This window comes from Eurosta solidaginis, chromosome 5 (genome assembly GCF_040869045.1).
Source record: "Eurosta solidaginis isolate ZX-2024a chromosome 5, ASM4086904v1, whole genome shotgun sequence".
NCBI classification, from domain to species: domain Eukaryota; kingdom Metazoa; phylum Arthropoda; class Insecta; order Diptera; family Tephritidae; genus Eurosta; species Eurosta solidaginis.
In genome coordinates, this window is record NC_090323.1 from 154,071,859 (window position 1) to 154,084,854 (window position 12,996).

Sequence of the window (12,996 nt, forward strand, 5' to 3'; positions counted from 1 at the left end):
GAAACACTTTTCCCGGCGCAAGATCGCTGGACTTATCCAAGCGAGGATCTAGAAAGTACGGAAATTCCGCAAATTACAGAGCAAGAGGTGCTGGACGCTGCAAAAAGAGTTGCTGATAACAAATCCCCAGGACCCGACGAAGTACCAAACATAGCCCTTAAAGCCGCGATTACAACTAGGGCTACATTATTTACTGATCTTTTTAATGCCTGTATGCAAGAAGGCGTGTTCCCTCGCCCGTGGAAACGACAAAGACTTGTCCTATTGCTGAAACGTGGTAAACAGCCGGACCAACCATCCTCATATAGGCCACTTTGTATGCTGGATTCCCAAGGGAAGATTTTCGAGCGTATAATTAGTGAGCGCCTACAGCTGACTCTAGAAAGACCAGGTGGCTTATCGAATAGTCAATATGGATTTCGCAAATCAAGATCCACCGTAGATGCAATACAAACAGTCGTCAATATAGCTAGAGAAGCTATCTCTGCAGGCCAAAATAAAAGGAAGTTCTGTGCACTGATTATGTTGGACATCAAGAATGCTTTTAACACTGCGAACTGGATGCAGATAATGGCAGCGCTGCAAAGCTTCGGCACTCCAGCTTACTTACGCAGAATTATAGGTAGCTATCTTAAAGACAGAGTACTTCTTTTTGACACGGATCAAGGAGCTAAAGAGTACAAAATCACAGGTGGCGTCCCACATGGATCTGTTCTCGGTCCAACGCTTTGGAATGTAATGTATGACGGGGTGCTAAAGATTTATCTACCAGGAAACACGCAAATTGTGGGATATGCTGATGATATTGCAGTGGTAGTAGTGGCCAAGAAACTGGACCTGCTTCAAGCATTATGTAATGACGCCGTAGCAAGAATAAAGGAATGGCTGACCAATACAGGACTGGAGTTGGCTAGCCAAAAGACGGAAGTGGTATTAGTAAGCTCCAAACGGTCGGCGAACGAGTTAGTCTTAACTGTCGGGGATCATCAAATCACCTCAAAGGATTCCTTAAAATACTTAGGAGTGCACATTGACTCTAAGTTAACTTTCAAAGAGCACTTCAGAGCGGTGGGGGAGAAAATTACCAAAGTTAATGGATCACTTATGCGAATAATGCCTAACATTGGTGGTCCGAGCGAAGCTATACGTCAGCTATTGTCCACAGTAACCAGCTCAATAATACTATACGCAGCACCAGTGTGGTATGGATCTAAACAGACCCATCAAAAATATATATTAGCAGCGTACCGACTTGCTTCTTTAAGAATAGCAAGTGCTTATCGGACGGTGTCCGACGACGCGATCCTGGTTCTAACCCGGAAAATCCCAGTGGACTTACTGGCAAGCGAAATGGCCGATCTGTATAACACTAATATCGAGCGACCATCTGAAGAAGACAAGAAAAGAGCAAGGACACAAACAATAGCTAAGTGGCAAGAACGGTGGGAGGCCTCGAGTAAAGGGCGTTGGACTTTCACATTAGTTTGGAACGTAGCTCAATGGAATGAGCGGAAGCACGGCGAACTGAACTACCATCTCACGCAGATAATGAGTGGACATGGCGGTTTCAAAGAGTATTTATGGAAGCGTAGGATAGAGGAAGATCCTCATTGCCCAATGTGTACCACAGAGTTAGAAAACGCAGAACACGTCATGTTCTACTGCCCCCGTTTCCACGAAGAAAGACTCACCTTGCATGGAGTCTTTGGGGAGGAACCTACCACGAGAAATTTAGTTTCACATATGTGCAGCAGGAAAGAATGCTGGACTGCAGTGAGCAAAATGGCATTTATAGTAATGACACGCCTGATGGATGCTGAGAGGGAGCGCAGAGAAATGCGCATGCGAAGCAGTGGCGATTAAATGGACACTCAGAGCAAATAGCGGGAACCTGGACGCAGGGACAACTGTAGGCTCTTAAAAAATGAGAAATATGGAACGCGAAAGTGGTGCCGGGGTGGGCGACGGTTTCAGAAGGGGCTGTTTTTTAGTCTACGGACACACGGTTGCTGCGACGGCAGCAATTATGGTGCATTAGGCACTTTTCAGCCTCCCCGCAAAAAAAAAAAAAAAAAAAAAAAAATTACTTGTTTATTTATATTTCATGTTTGTTGAAAATGCTACAATGTGTCTGAAAGGCAATGTTTTTTCTATTATCATAAACAAAAAAATATATAAAAGTAAAAAAAATGTCATTAAATGATATAAGTACAATATTGCACTAGAACCCAATTGAAAACTTTATTGCTCATACAATATATGTATATCGCCGTGTCTTTTCCAAAAATAAGTTAGCAAGAAAATTTTGGATTTCGCCCAAATAAATAAGTTAATAATAATAATTAGTTTTTCTCTTACATAGGAAGATGTAAATTTTTTTTTATCGTATACGTCAAGCCAAGAAAGGTCTGTTTACAATAAGATTTGGACACATTGCTCAATTGGTGCACCATCACCACTTGATCTTAAAAAATGCAAATTTATGTAGATTACCTTAGCCAGCTTCCTACACTCTTAACAATTATAATCTTGAACAGGTATACAATTTCATAGACCTTGGGGTTAATATGGACAGTAAACTTAACTTCAACCTTCATATTACTGTTATAACAGTTAATAAGGCTAGAGGTGTTCTGGCGTTTGTAAAGCGATGGTATAAAGAAGTTCAGCGACCCGTACGTTACTAAAGCACTTTTTACAACATTAGTCAGGCCGATATTAGAATATGGTTCAATAATTTGGAACCCAGCTACCAGGTTCAGTAGGCCTAGGCGTTCACCGTCGGAACATGACTCTCACAGAGCACCTATGGAAGGTCCCAGGAAGGGAAAAATACAGAGCGGAACCCGGAGGAGTGGAAGCGCCCTAACAGAAGGCACAACAGAGGCAGGCAACCTGCACTTCCACCACGGGGCAGTCCAGGAGCGCTGGATGACAAGAGACGCTTTGGACTAAGTGGGGCTGGGGTAAAAATATACCTCCGATATCTAGAGGAAAGCCTGTCGCCCAGGGAGGCAAGAGCCAGGGCAGACGAACGCAGGCATGAACCAGACCACGGGCAGAGAAAAGCCAATGCTCAAAGTGGAAGCAGAGAAGGAAGAACAGCACAGCCAGCGGCAGCTGACCAGCATGCGCCCGCTCCCGCTGAAAAGCGCAGGATCGGGCAAATTACGCCGTAGGAAACTCCGAGCTCAAAAAGGCTAAGGGCCCACGCTCCCAGGAACACTGCACCCACGGGCAGGGAGATTCAAGCCAGGGCGACTGGGGTACCCGCTGGGATGGCACCAAAGCAGCAGAGCTATTCGGAAGCCCTTAGGGGTATCCGAATAGCTGTTCTGCCCAGTAACTACCTGGCGGAGGCCCTAAGTCAAGAGGACCTGACGAATCTCCAAGAGCCCATAATGGACGGAGTGTTCAGGGGAAGTGGGCATGCCCTAGTTTTTTGCGGGGTATACTTCCGAGCAGGGCTCCTCCTCGTGGACTGCGAGGACGAAAAAACAGTTAAGTGGCTCGTTGAAATAATACCGACGCTTGAGGGGTGGACAGGGCCACAATTATGCACGAGACGCGGGGATGAAATACCGCCAACGCATAATGTGACTATGTTCCTCCCCAGAAGTGCGGAACGCCCAAAAGAGTTAGCGTTACGGCTCCTCGCCAACCAAAATGAGGGCCTCAGGACGCAGAGATGGCGCGTCATTAATTGTAGCGCAGAGGAAACAGGCCTACGTCTCGACGTAGGCATAGACGAGGAATATTATCAAATCATAAGCAGGAACGGACTTAAGTTGCATTATAGGTACGGCCTGGTCCTAGTGAGGCCCTGGAGGCAGAGGCAACCAGGGAATAGTGAGCAGCCGGAAGACAAGGCGGAGGCAGAGGGCACCGACAGAGGCGAGCTGTCGGACGAGAACATGACGGACGCAAGCACCGATACCATCAGAGCTCGCGAGACCACAAACCCTCCCACCGCAGCAAGCAAGGACAAAATCGTGCAGCCTGGGGATGAAAAAGAAATCCCCACCACACAAGAGCTCATCGAGGGCCTCGACCTCCAGGAGCTGGAGCTGAATATGCGGGACGAAAGCGAGAGCGGATTGTCGGATGAAGATGATCCGATGAGGCCGGCCGGGCCAAAATGACCGGCACAAGCATAAAAATAGCCCAGATCAACCCCCATCACGCCATTGCAGCCTCGGCTGTACTGGTGCGGAGGTTCGCCTCGGATGATCTGGGCATCGCCCTCATACAAGAGGGCTTACAAGGGACAGGTGATGGCCTTAATGTAAGTAATAACAAAGTTATTTGGATCTCTCACAGCAGAGACCAAGAGCATGTGTAATGCTTAAGTCAAACATTAACTATTTTTGCATTACAGAATTTTTAAGCCGGGATCTGGTGGCGGTGCAGATCGAGACAAATGTGAATGTAGACAACACCAGCATTGTGCTGGCCGCAGCCTACTTCCCGGGGGACGACAGCACAGTCCCTCCAGTTAACGTGCAGAAGCTAGTGGAGCACTGCAGAAGAGCGAAACTTCCGTTGATCAGAGGAAGCGATGCTAACTCCCACAACACGGAGTGGGGCAGCAATGATGCCAACCAAAGGGGTGAGTGTTTACTAGAATATATAGTCAGCAACGATTTGAATATATATAGCGTCAGGAGCAAACCGACGTTTGTCACGAGAGTCAGGGCAGAGGTCCTAGATATAACACTTGGCAACAACCTAACTGAGAATATTATCTCGAAATGGAGAGTCTCAGAAAAACCCTCCCTATCGGATCATAGGATCATAAGGTTTGAGCTGGGTGCTGTATCGGGGCAATACAGCCCTAAAAGAAATCCCAGGAAAACAGACTGGGGCAGCTACTAAAGTATCATAGAGGCTAACGCGGATAGTCTCAGAAATAAGAGCAGAAGCACTAACTGTACTGAGTTAGAGGGCAGAGTGGATAGGGCAAATCAGATAATGATAGATGCCTACAACTCCAGTTGCCAAGTCTCCTTAGTTAAAGGTAAGAAGGCAACCCCCTGGTGGTCGCATGACCTGACACTACTAAGGAAGAAAGTCAGGAAACTCTTTAACGGGGCAAGAAGAACCGGCAACTGGGAGGAATACACTCAAAATCTAACAAACTACAATAAAGAGATAAGGAAAGCTAAGAGGGAAAGTTTCAGAAATTTCTGTGAGGGAATTTCTAGCACACCTGCAGCGGCAAGGCTCCACAAGGCCCTAGCTAAAGAGCAGAGGGAGATTAACTTAGCGATTAGGATTCCAGACTGTACCTATACCGGAACGGTGGAGGAGCGAGCGAGGGCCCTGCTACACACGCATTTTCCGGGTGCCTCTCCGCAAGTACCGGAACCTGTGTTCCCCAGAGTGAAACCAACCCCATCAGACTGGCAACTGGCCAACTCCCTCTTCAGTGAGGCCAGAGTCAGATGGGCAGTGGAATCCTTTGAGAAATACAAATCTCTGGGGGTGGATGGCATCTACCCGGTGCTAATGCAGCAAGGGACACAGATTATCCCACATCTGGCCAGGATCATGAGAGAGAGCCTGGCACTGGGATACATACCCATGATGTGGAGAAGAGCCAAAGTGGTTTTCATACCAAAAGTAGGAAAAAAGGACTATTCGCAGGCAAAGTCCTTCAGACCAATAAGTCTAACTTCCTTTGTCTTGAAGGCAATGGAAAAGATATTGGACCAAGAAATCAGGTCGAACGCCCTTAAGAGCTGGCCCTTACATCATAGCCAGCATGCGTACAGAGCGGGTAGGTCCACGGACACAGCTCTGTACCAATTAACATCTGAAATACAGAGGGCGTTCAAAACAGAGGAAACAGTGATTTGCGCTTTCCTTGACATTGAGGGTGCCTTTGACAACACATCTCATGAAAGCGTAAACATAGCACTGCAGAGAAGAGGAATTCAGATGCCTATCCAGAGATGGATTGACAATCTACTCTGCACAAGAATCGCTGAAGTCCACGAGGGGGTGCCCTCAAGGAGGTGTTCTATCACCCCTTCTGTGGAGCCTAGTAGTGGACGAACTCCTGCAAAATATATCTGACAGTGGCATAAGATGCCACGGATATGCTGACGACATCGTCATAATTGCAAGGGGTAAGTTCGAGAGTACGCTCTGTGACATAATACAGAGAGCACTGAATATTACGAAGGGATGGTGTGCCAGTGTGGGGCTTAACATCAACCCATCTAAAACGACCATCATCCTTTTCACCAGAAGAAGGGCCCTACCAGCCCTGAGAGCAATTACAATAAATGGCGTGGCACTAGAACATGGAACCGCGGTGAAATACTTGGGGGTCACTTTTGACACCAAGCTCCTATGGAAACAGCGCTTCGACTCCATGAGAGCTAAGGCCACGAGGTCCATCATGATATGTAAACGTCTAGCAGGCAAATCATAGGGCTGTAGCCCGCATGTGCTAAGATGGATGTATACCATGATAGTAAAACCTATGATAACATACGGTTCGATAGCCTGGGCATCGAAAACAACTCGGCAAGCGCTGTCAAAACTTCAGCGACTGGCATGTGTATGCATCACGGGAGCTATGCGCACATGCCCTACAGCACCGCTGGAGGCTATCCTTGATCTGACCCCGCTGCATATATAAATAGAGCAGTCAGCCAAGCGAACCCTCCTGAATATTGCTAAGGAGGGCTCGGGCATAGGTAAGGTTATATCGTTCCGAAACATGGAGGATTTGAGAGAGAAGATCCCAATCTCTCAACTCCCGAGGGATGATATCCTCAGGCAGATAGTCTATGAGAGAAGGTACAAAGTAGAATTGGGAGACAAGGGTACGTGGGAGGAAAGCAGAATTGTGTACATTCATTAGCTAAATAGAATAGTATGGTACACAGATGGCTCGAAGACGTCAGAGGGGATTGGATCTGGTGTCATTGGACCCAGAGCCAAGATATTAACGCCTCTGGGAGCATACCCGAGCATTTTTCAAGCGGAAGTATTCGCTATAAGCCAGTGTGCTGACCTGAACCTTCAGCGCGAATACTCCAACGAGACAATTGCCATACTCAGTGACAGTCAGGCCGCCCTCAAGGCGATCTCGGCGTCTGAAATAAAATCAGCACTAGTACTTGAGTGCGTTGAAAAGCTAAATCAACTAGGAGTACACAACAAACTGTTGTTGGCCTGGGTTCCTGGCCACCGGGGAGTGGAGGGCAATGAGCTAGCGGACAGCCTGGCAAGGGAGGCAGCAACGACACGACCTATTGGTCCTGAGCCGTTCCTGCCAGTAGGCCCGCAGGAAATCAGAGGGCATCTACTATTAGAAGAAAGGGATAAGAGGGAAGAACACTGGCGCAATATGCCAGGCTTGAGGCAATCTAAGTTACTGCTGGGGGGCTACAACACAACTCGATATAAGGCATTAATGGGCCTGTCGAAAGATAACCTGAGGATCCTAACAGCTTTTCTTACAGGACACTGCAGACTGAACAGCCACATGCAGAAGCTGGGCATACTATCGAACAACACATGCCGATTTTGTGATCGATCAGCGGAGACGGCGGAACATATACTCCTGGAATGTGACGCAATCTCAAGACGTAGGGCTAAGTTTTTGGGCTAACCATGGCCAGAGCACTCTCACATCAAATCACTCAAGCCAGGTGAACTGCTAGGGTTCATCAGAGAAGTCGGCTTGGATGAGGTGCTGTGAAGCAGTAGAGGGCACAATAGACCAATGGTCGCAGTGCGATCCTCAATTAATTATCTATCTATCTATCTACCAGGTTCATATTGATCGGCTAGAATCAGTCCAAAAACAATTTTTACTTTTCTCCTTAAGACATTTTGTTTAGGCCACCAGGCTAACTCCAAAGGAAAATTAAGGGCCGCCCACCCTAATGCAATATAATACAAAACCGCTTATTGGTTACGGCCGTTAGCTCTTATACTCAAAGAAAAAGTGACGTTTCGTTAAGTTACCACGCCAAAGGCCTGTTAGCTTTGGGGGGTACTCGGAACGCGTGGAATGAGACTCGGTCACTTGGATTAAAGCCGCAGCAGTATACGCACGCTCGTAAGTTGGATCAACAAGTTTTTAACCACCATTAAAACATCACCGCCAGAACGCAGAGTCCCAGAATATATATTAAAGGTAACATTGTAGCAATTGCATGCTTGCTCCTTTAAACTCTACTTTCTATTTTTATAGTGCACATTCCCTTGAAATAAAACACTTTTGTAAATTTTAATATTAATCACTGCCTTTTAAAAAAGGTTATAATCAGCTGTTCGATGCGGCCACCTTCTATCGTTCCGTCATATAGACAGTGACATTTACTTTGACAAATGACATTTTTAAGCACTGAACACACCAAAAACTAAGAAGCGGAAACGCAAGCGGAACGCTGCCAACAGAGTTGCATTGTGCTTTTGACTTCATTAGGCATTCGATTAGCTACTAATGAAATAATTATAGATTCGAATTTTGTAGGGAAGATTGAGTTCAATAAGCGTCTTAATGTAGAAAACTGCCTTTATTATTCAATAAGCCGTCTGTGTGAAATTAGTATTATGTTGTTTATTGCTTTGAACATTACTACAATTTCAATGCATAGCGGCATAATCGTAAGATTTTGCTGTGCTTTCATTGTGCTAACATTTTTATACTCAGTTGAGAAGAGCTCACAGAGTATATTAACTTTGATTGGATAACGGTTGGTTGTACAGGTATAAAGGAATCGAGATAGATATAGACTTCCATATATCAAAATCATCAGTATCGAAAAAAAATTTGATTGAGCCATGTCCGTCCGTCCGTCCGTCCGTCTGTCCGTTAACACGATAACTTGAGTAAATTTTGAGGTATCTTGATGAAATTTGGTATGTAGGTTCCTGGGCTCTCATCTCAGATCGCTGTTTAAAATTAACGATATCGGACTGTAACCACGCCCACTTTTTGGATATCGAAAATTTTGAAAAATCGAAAAAGTGCGATAATTCATTACCAAAGACGGATAAAGCGATGAAACTTGGTATGTGAGTTGAACTTATGACGCAGAATAGAAAATTAGTAAAACTTTGGACAATGGGCGGGGCACCGCCCACTTTTAAAAGAAAGTAATTTAGAAGTTTTGCAAGCTGTAATTTGGCAGTCGTAAAAGATATTATGATGAAATTTGGCAGGAACGTTACTCCTATTACTATGTGTATGCCTAAAAAAAAATTAGCAAAATCGGAGAAGGACCACGCCCACTTAAAAAAAATTTTTTTTTTAAAGTCAAATTGAAAAAAAAAGTTAATATCTTTACAGTATATAAGTTAATTATTTCAACATTCAACTCCAGTAATTATATGGTGCAACAAAATACAAAAATAAAAGAAAATTTCAAGATGGACCCTTTTTCATTTAATTTGTCTAGGATACTTTTAATGCCATAAGTCGAACAAAAATTTACCAATCCATGTGAAATTTGGTAGGGGCTTAGACTCTGGGACGATAACTATTTTCTGTGAAAAAGGGCGAAATCGGTTGAAGCCACGCCCAGTTTTCATACACAGTCGACCGTCTGTCCTTCCGCTCGGCCGTTAACACCATAACTTGAGCAAAAATAGATATATCTTTACTAAGCTCAGTTAACGTACTTATCTGAACTCACTTTGTATTAGTATAAAAAATGGCCGAAATCCGTCTATGACCACGCCCCCTTTTTCGATATCGAAAATTACGAAAAATGAAAAAATGCCATAATTCTATACCAAATACGAAAAAAGGGATGAAACATGGAAATTGGATTGGTTTATTGACGCAAAATATGACTTTAGAAAAAAACTTTGTAAAATGGGTGTGACACGTACCATATTAAGTAGAAGAAAATGAAAAAGTTCTGCAGGGCGAAATTAAAAGCCCTTGGAATCTTGGCAGGAATACTGTTGGTGGTATTACATATATAAATAAATTAGCGGTACCCGACAGATGATTTTCTGGGTCACCCTGATCCTCATTTTGGTCGATATCTCGAAAACGCCTTCACATGTACCACTAAAACCACTCCCTTTTAAAACCCTCATTAACCTTTAGTTTGATACCCATATCGTACAAACACATTATAGAGTCACCCCTGGTCCACCTTTATGGCGATATCTCGAAAAGGCGCCCACCTATAGAACTAAGGCCCACTCCCTTTTAAAATACTCATTATCACCTTTCGTTTGATACCCATATTGTACAAACGCATTTTATAGTCAACCCTGGTCCACCTTTATAACGATATCCCGAAAAGGCTTCAACCTATAGAACTGAGGCCCACTCCCTTTTAAAATACTCATTAACACCTTTCATTTGATATCCATATCGTACAAACAAAAACCAGAGTCACCCCTGGTCCACCTTTATGGCGATATCTCGAAAACGCGTATACCTATAGATCTAAGGCCCACTCCATTTTAAAATACTCATTAACACCTTTCATTTGATACCCGTATCGTACAAAAAAATTCTAGAGTCACCCCTGGTCCACCTTTATAACGATATCCCGAAAAAGGGTCCACCTATAGAACTGAGGCCCACTCCATTTTAAAATACTCATTAACACCTTTCATTTGATACCCATATCGTACAAACAAAAACAAGAGTCACCCCTAGTCCACCTTTATGCCGATATCTCGAAAAGGCGTCCACCTATAGAACTAAGCCCACGCCCTTTTAAAATACTCTTTAATACCTTTCATTTGATACCCATATCGTAGAAACAAATTGTAGTGTCAGCCCTGGTCCACCTTTATGGCGATATCCCTAAATGGCGTCCACCTATAGAACTATGGCCCACTCCCTCTTAAAATAATCTTTAATACCTTCCATTTGATACACATGTCATACAAACACATTCCAGGGTTACCCTAGGTTCATTTTTCTTCATGGTGATTTTCCCTTATTTTATCTCCATATCTCTCAGCTGAGTATGTAATGTTCGGTTACACACGAACTTAGCCTTCCTTACTTGTTTATTTAAACAGGGACCAAATCGAACAACAAGACAGTAATCGAAAGCATTTTGAATCAAACTATGTGTGATATATTGTCTGTCAACTGCCTGACAGGATTTTCAATATGGCTACTTTTTAGCGTTTTGACAGGGTGTTCAATATGACGGCGCATAGGGCCGGGTTTCTTCAGCGGGTGATGGAAAGAGATACAGAATGAGACAGCGATATTCAATTACAAATCAGGTGATCCAATCACTTTGGAATTTTGACGTCTATGTAGAAGATATCACACTTAGTTTGATTCACAATGATCGAAAGTAAGACGAACGAGTGGCCAGCAAGGGCAACAATTTTTTTAACGCGCCGTGTTATAAATTAATTTTGCCTTTTAAATTTGTTGAATGATATATGTATATTAGTTACTAATACAGCATTTATTTTTCTTAGCTTGTGAGGTTTCCTCTGTGGGTGAGCAGTTTTAGATTTCGACGGTTTGTTAACCGACAAACCATTGCCTTACAACGACTCGGCATGAACAGGATTAGCCTGGTTTCATTGAACGACTTGTGGACAGTGGGCTGTCACAACGTCTATAAAAAAAACTCTTTCCGTTCTGAAAACTTTTTGTTCAAAACAAAATGTTTCTATAATGCTCCATTTACATGATGAGATCATTTAAAAAAATGTGGAATCCTTTAAGTCCTTTAATTTGTGGTGCTAAAACGTACACTAAGAATCATAATTTTCTTCTTTGGTTTATATCATGAAATCAACTTCTTAGTACTGAGAATAAGTACGTATATTTTTCTGAAAAAAATGTTCCATTAAGCAAAATTAATGTGTACGGTGGGGGCCGTCAGTATCCAAAATAAATTGTAAAAGTAATACTGCGGAAGTGCTTAGACTTCAATTGTTCAATTTAAGGGTGAAGTTTATGAAACAAATTTATAAAACCCTTTCTCCACTCTTGGAAGTGGACATTTTTGTGTTCTTTTCTGGAATAAATATTGCATGATTTTCGCAGCTCTCCCGAAAGTTTGCGTCCTCATTTAATAAAATATTGTCCGAAAAAGCATCATTTTGTACAAATTTAGTGATCGTTACATTATTATATAGTAGCAATAAGAAAGGAAGGAAATCCCCATTAGATAGTGTTTGAATGTCTCTCGCAGCGTATTTTGTATTCGCTCTCATATTTTCACATATTCTTATATTTTCTTTTCTTTCTTTTTAAGTTGCCAAAATGGATGAATATTGTGGAAAATATAACAAACAATTTTCCAGAACTGGTGATAATAGTCTAGGTACACGGCCCTGGGTTCTGTAAGAGGATTTTCCACAGAGCCTGTAGTGAGGACATCTCTGACTATGAAGTAAAGCTAATCAAGTCTAACCCGCATTTGCTTTACTTGTGTGAAAATTGTGTTTATATGCCGGACAAGTTAGCTAATATACCTACTACTACTCTTACATCTAAACCTGTTGCTATATCTCAGACGCACACATCGAAAATTCTCTCTACTTGTTCTACTACAAAGAAAACTTCTTCATCTCCATCTACATCTATATCTTCATCTAAACACACCTCATTTTCTAAAATCTCACATTCATTTAAAACTACATCCACATCTGGACTCGTTTAAGCCGTCTGTTACTGAGGATAGTATTTTTAATTACATCTCTGATCACTTTGGCATTGCTGCTTCTAATATTGCTTGTATTAAATTAGTAAAGAGAGATGTTGACATCAGCTCTTTAGTGAGAGTCTCTTTTAAAGTTCGAGTGATTGAAAATGAATACAGCAAACTTTTCAATGCTTCTCTTTCGCCAACCAATGTTTTTTTTCCAAAGACGTAGAAATTTCCGCGGAGTCGTAGATTTGTCTGATACCTTTCGTAATGACCTCAATGTCTATTATCAGAATGTTAGGGGTCTAGATACTAAACTAGTGGATCTTTTTCTCCGAAGTCATGACTTCTGTTATGACGTTTTGGTTTTTACTTAGAC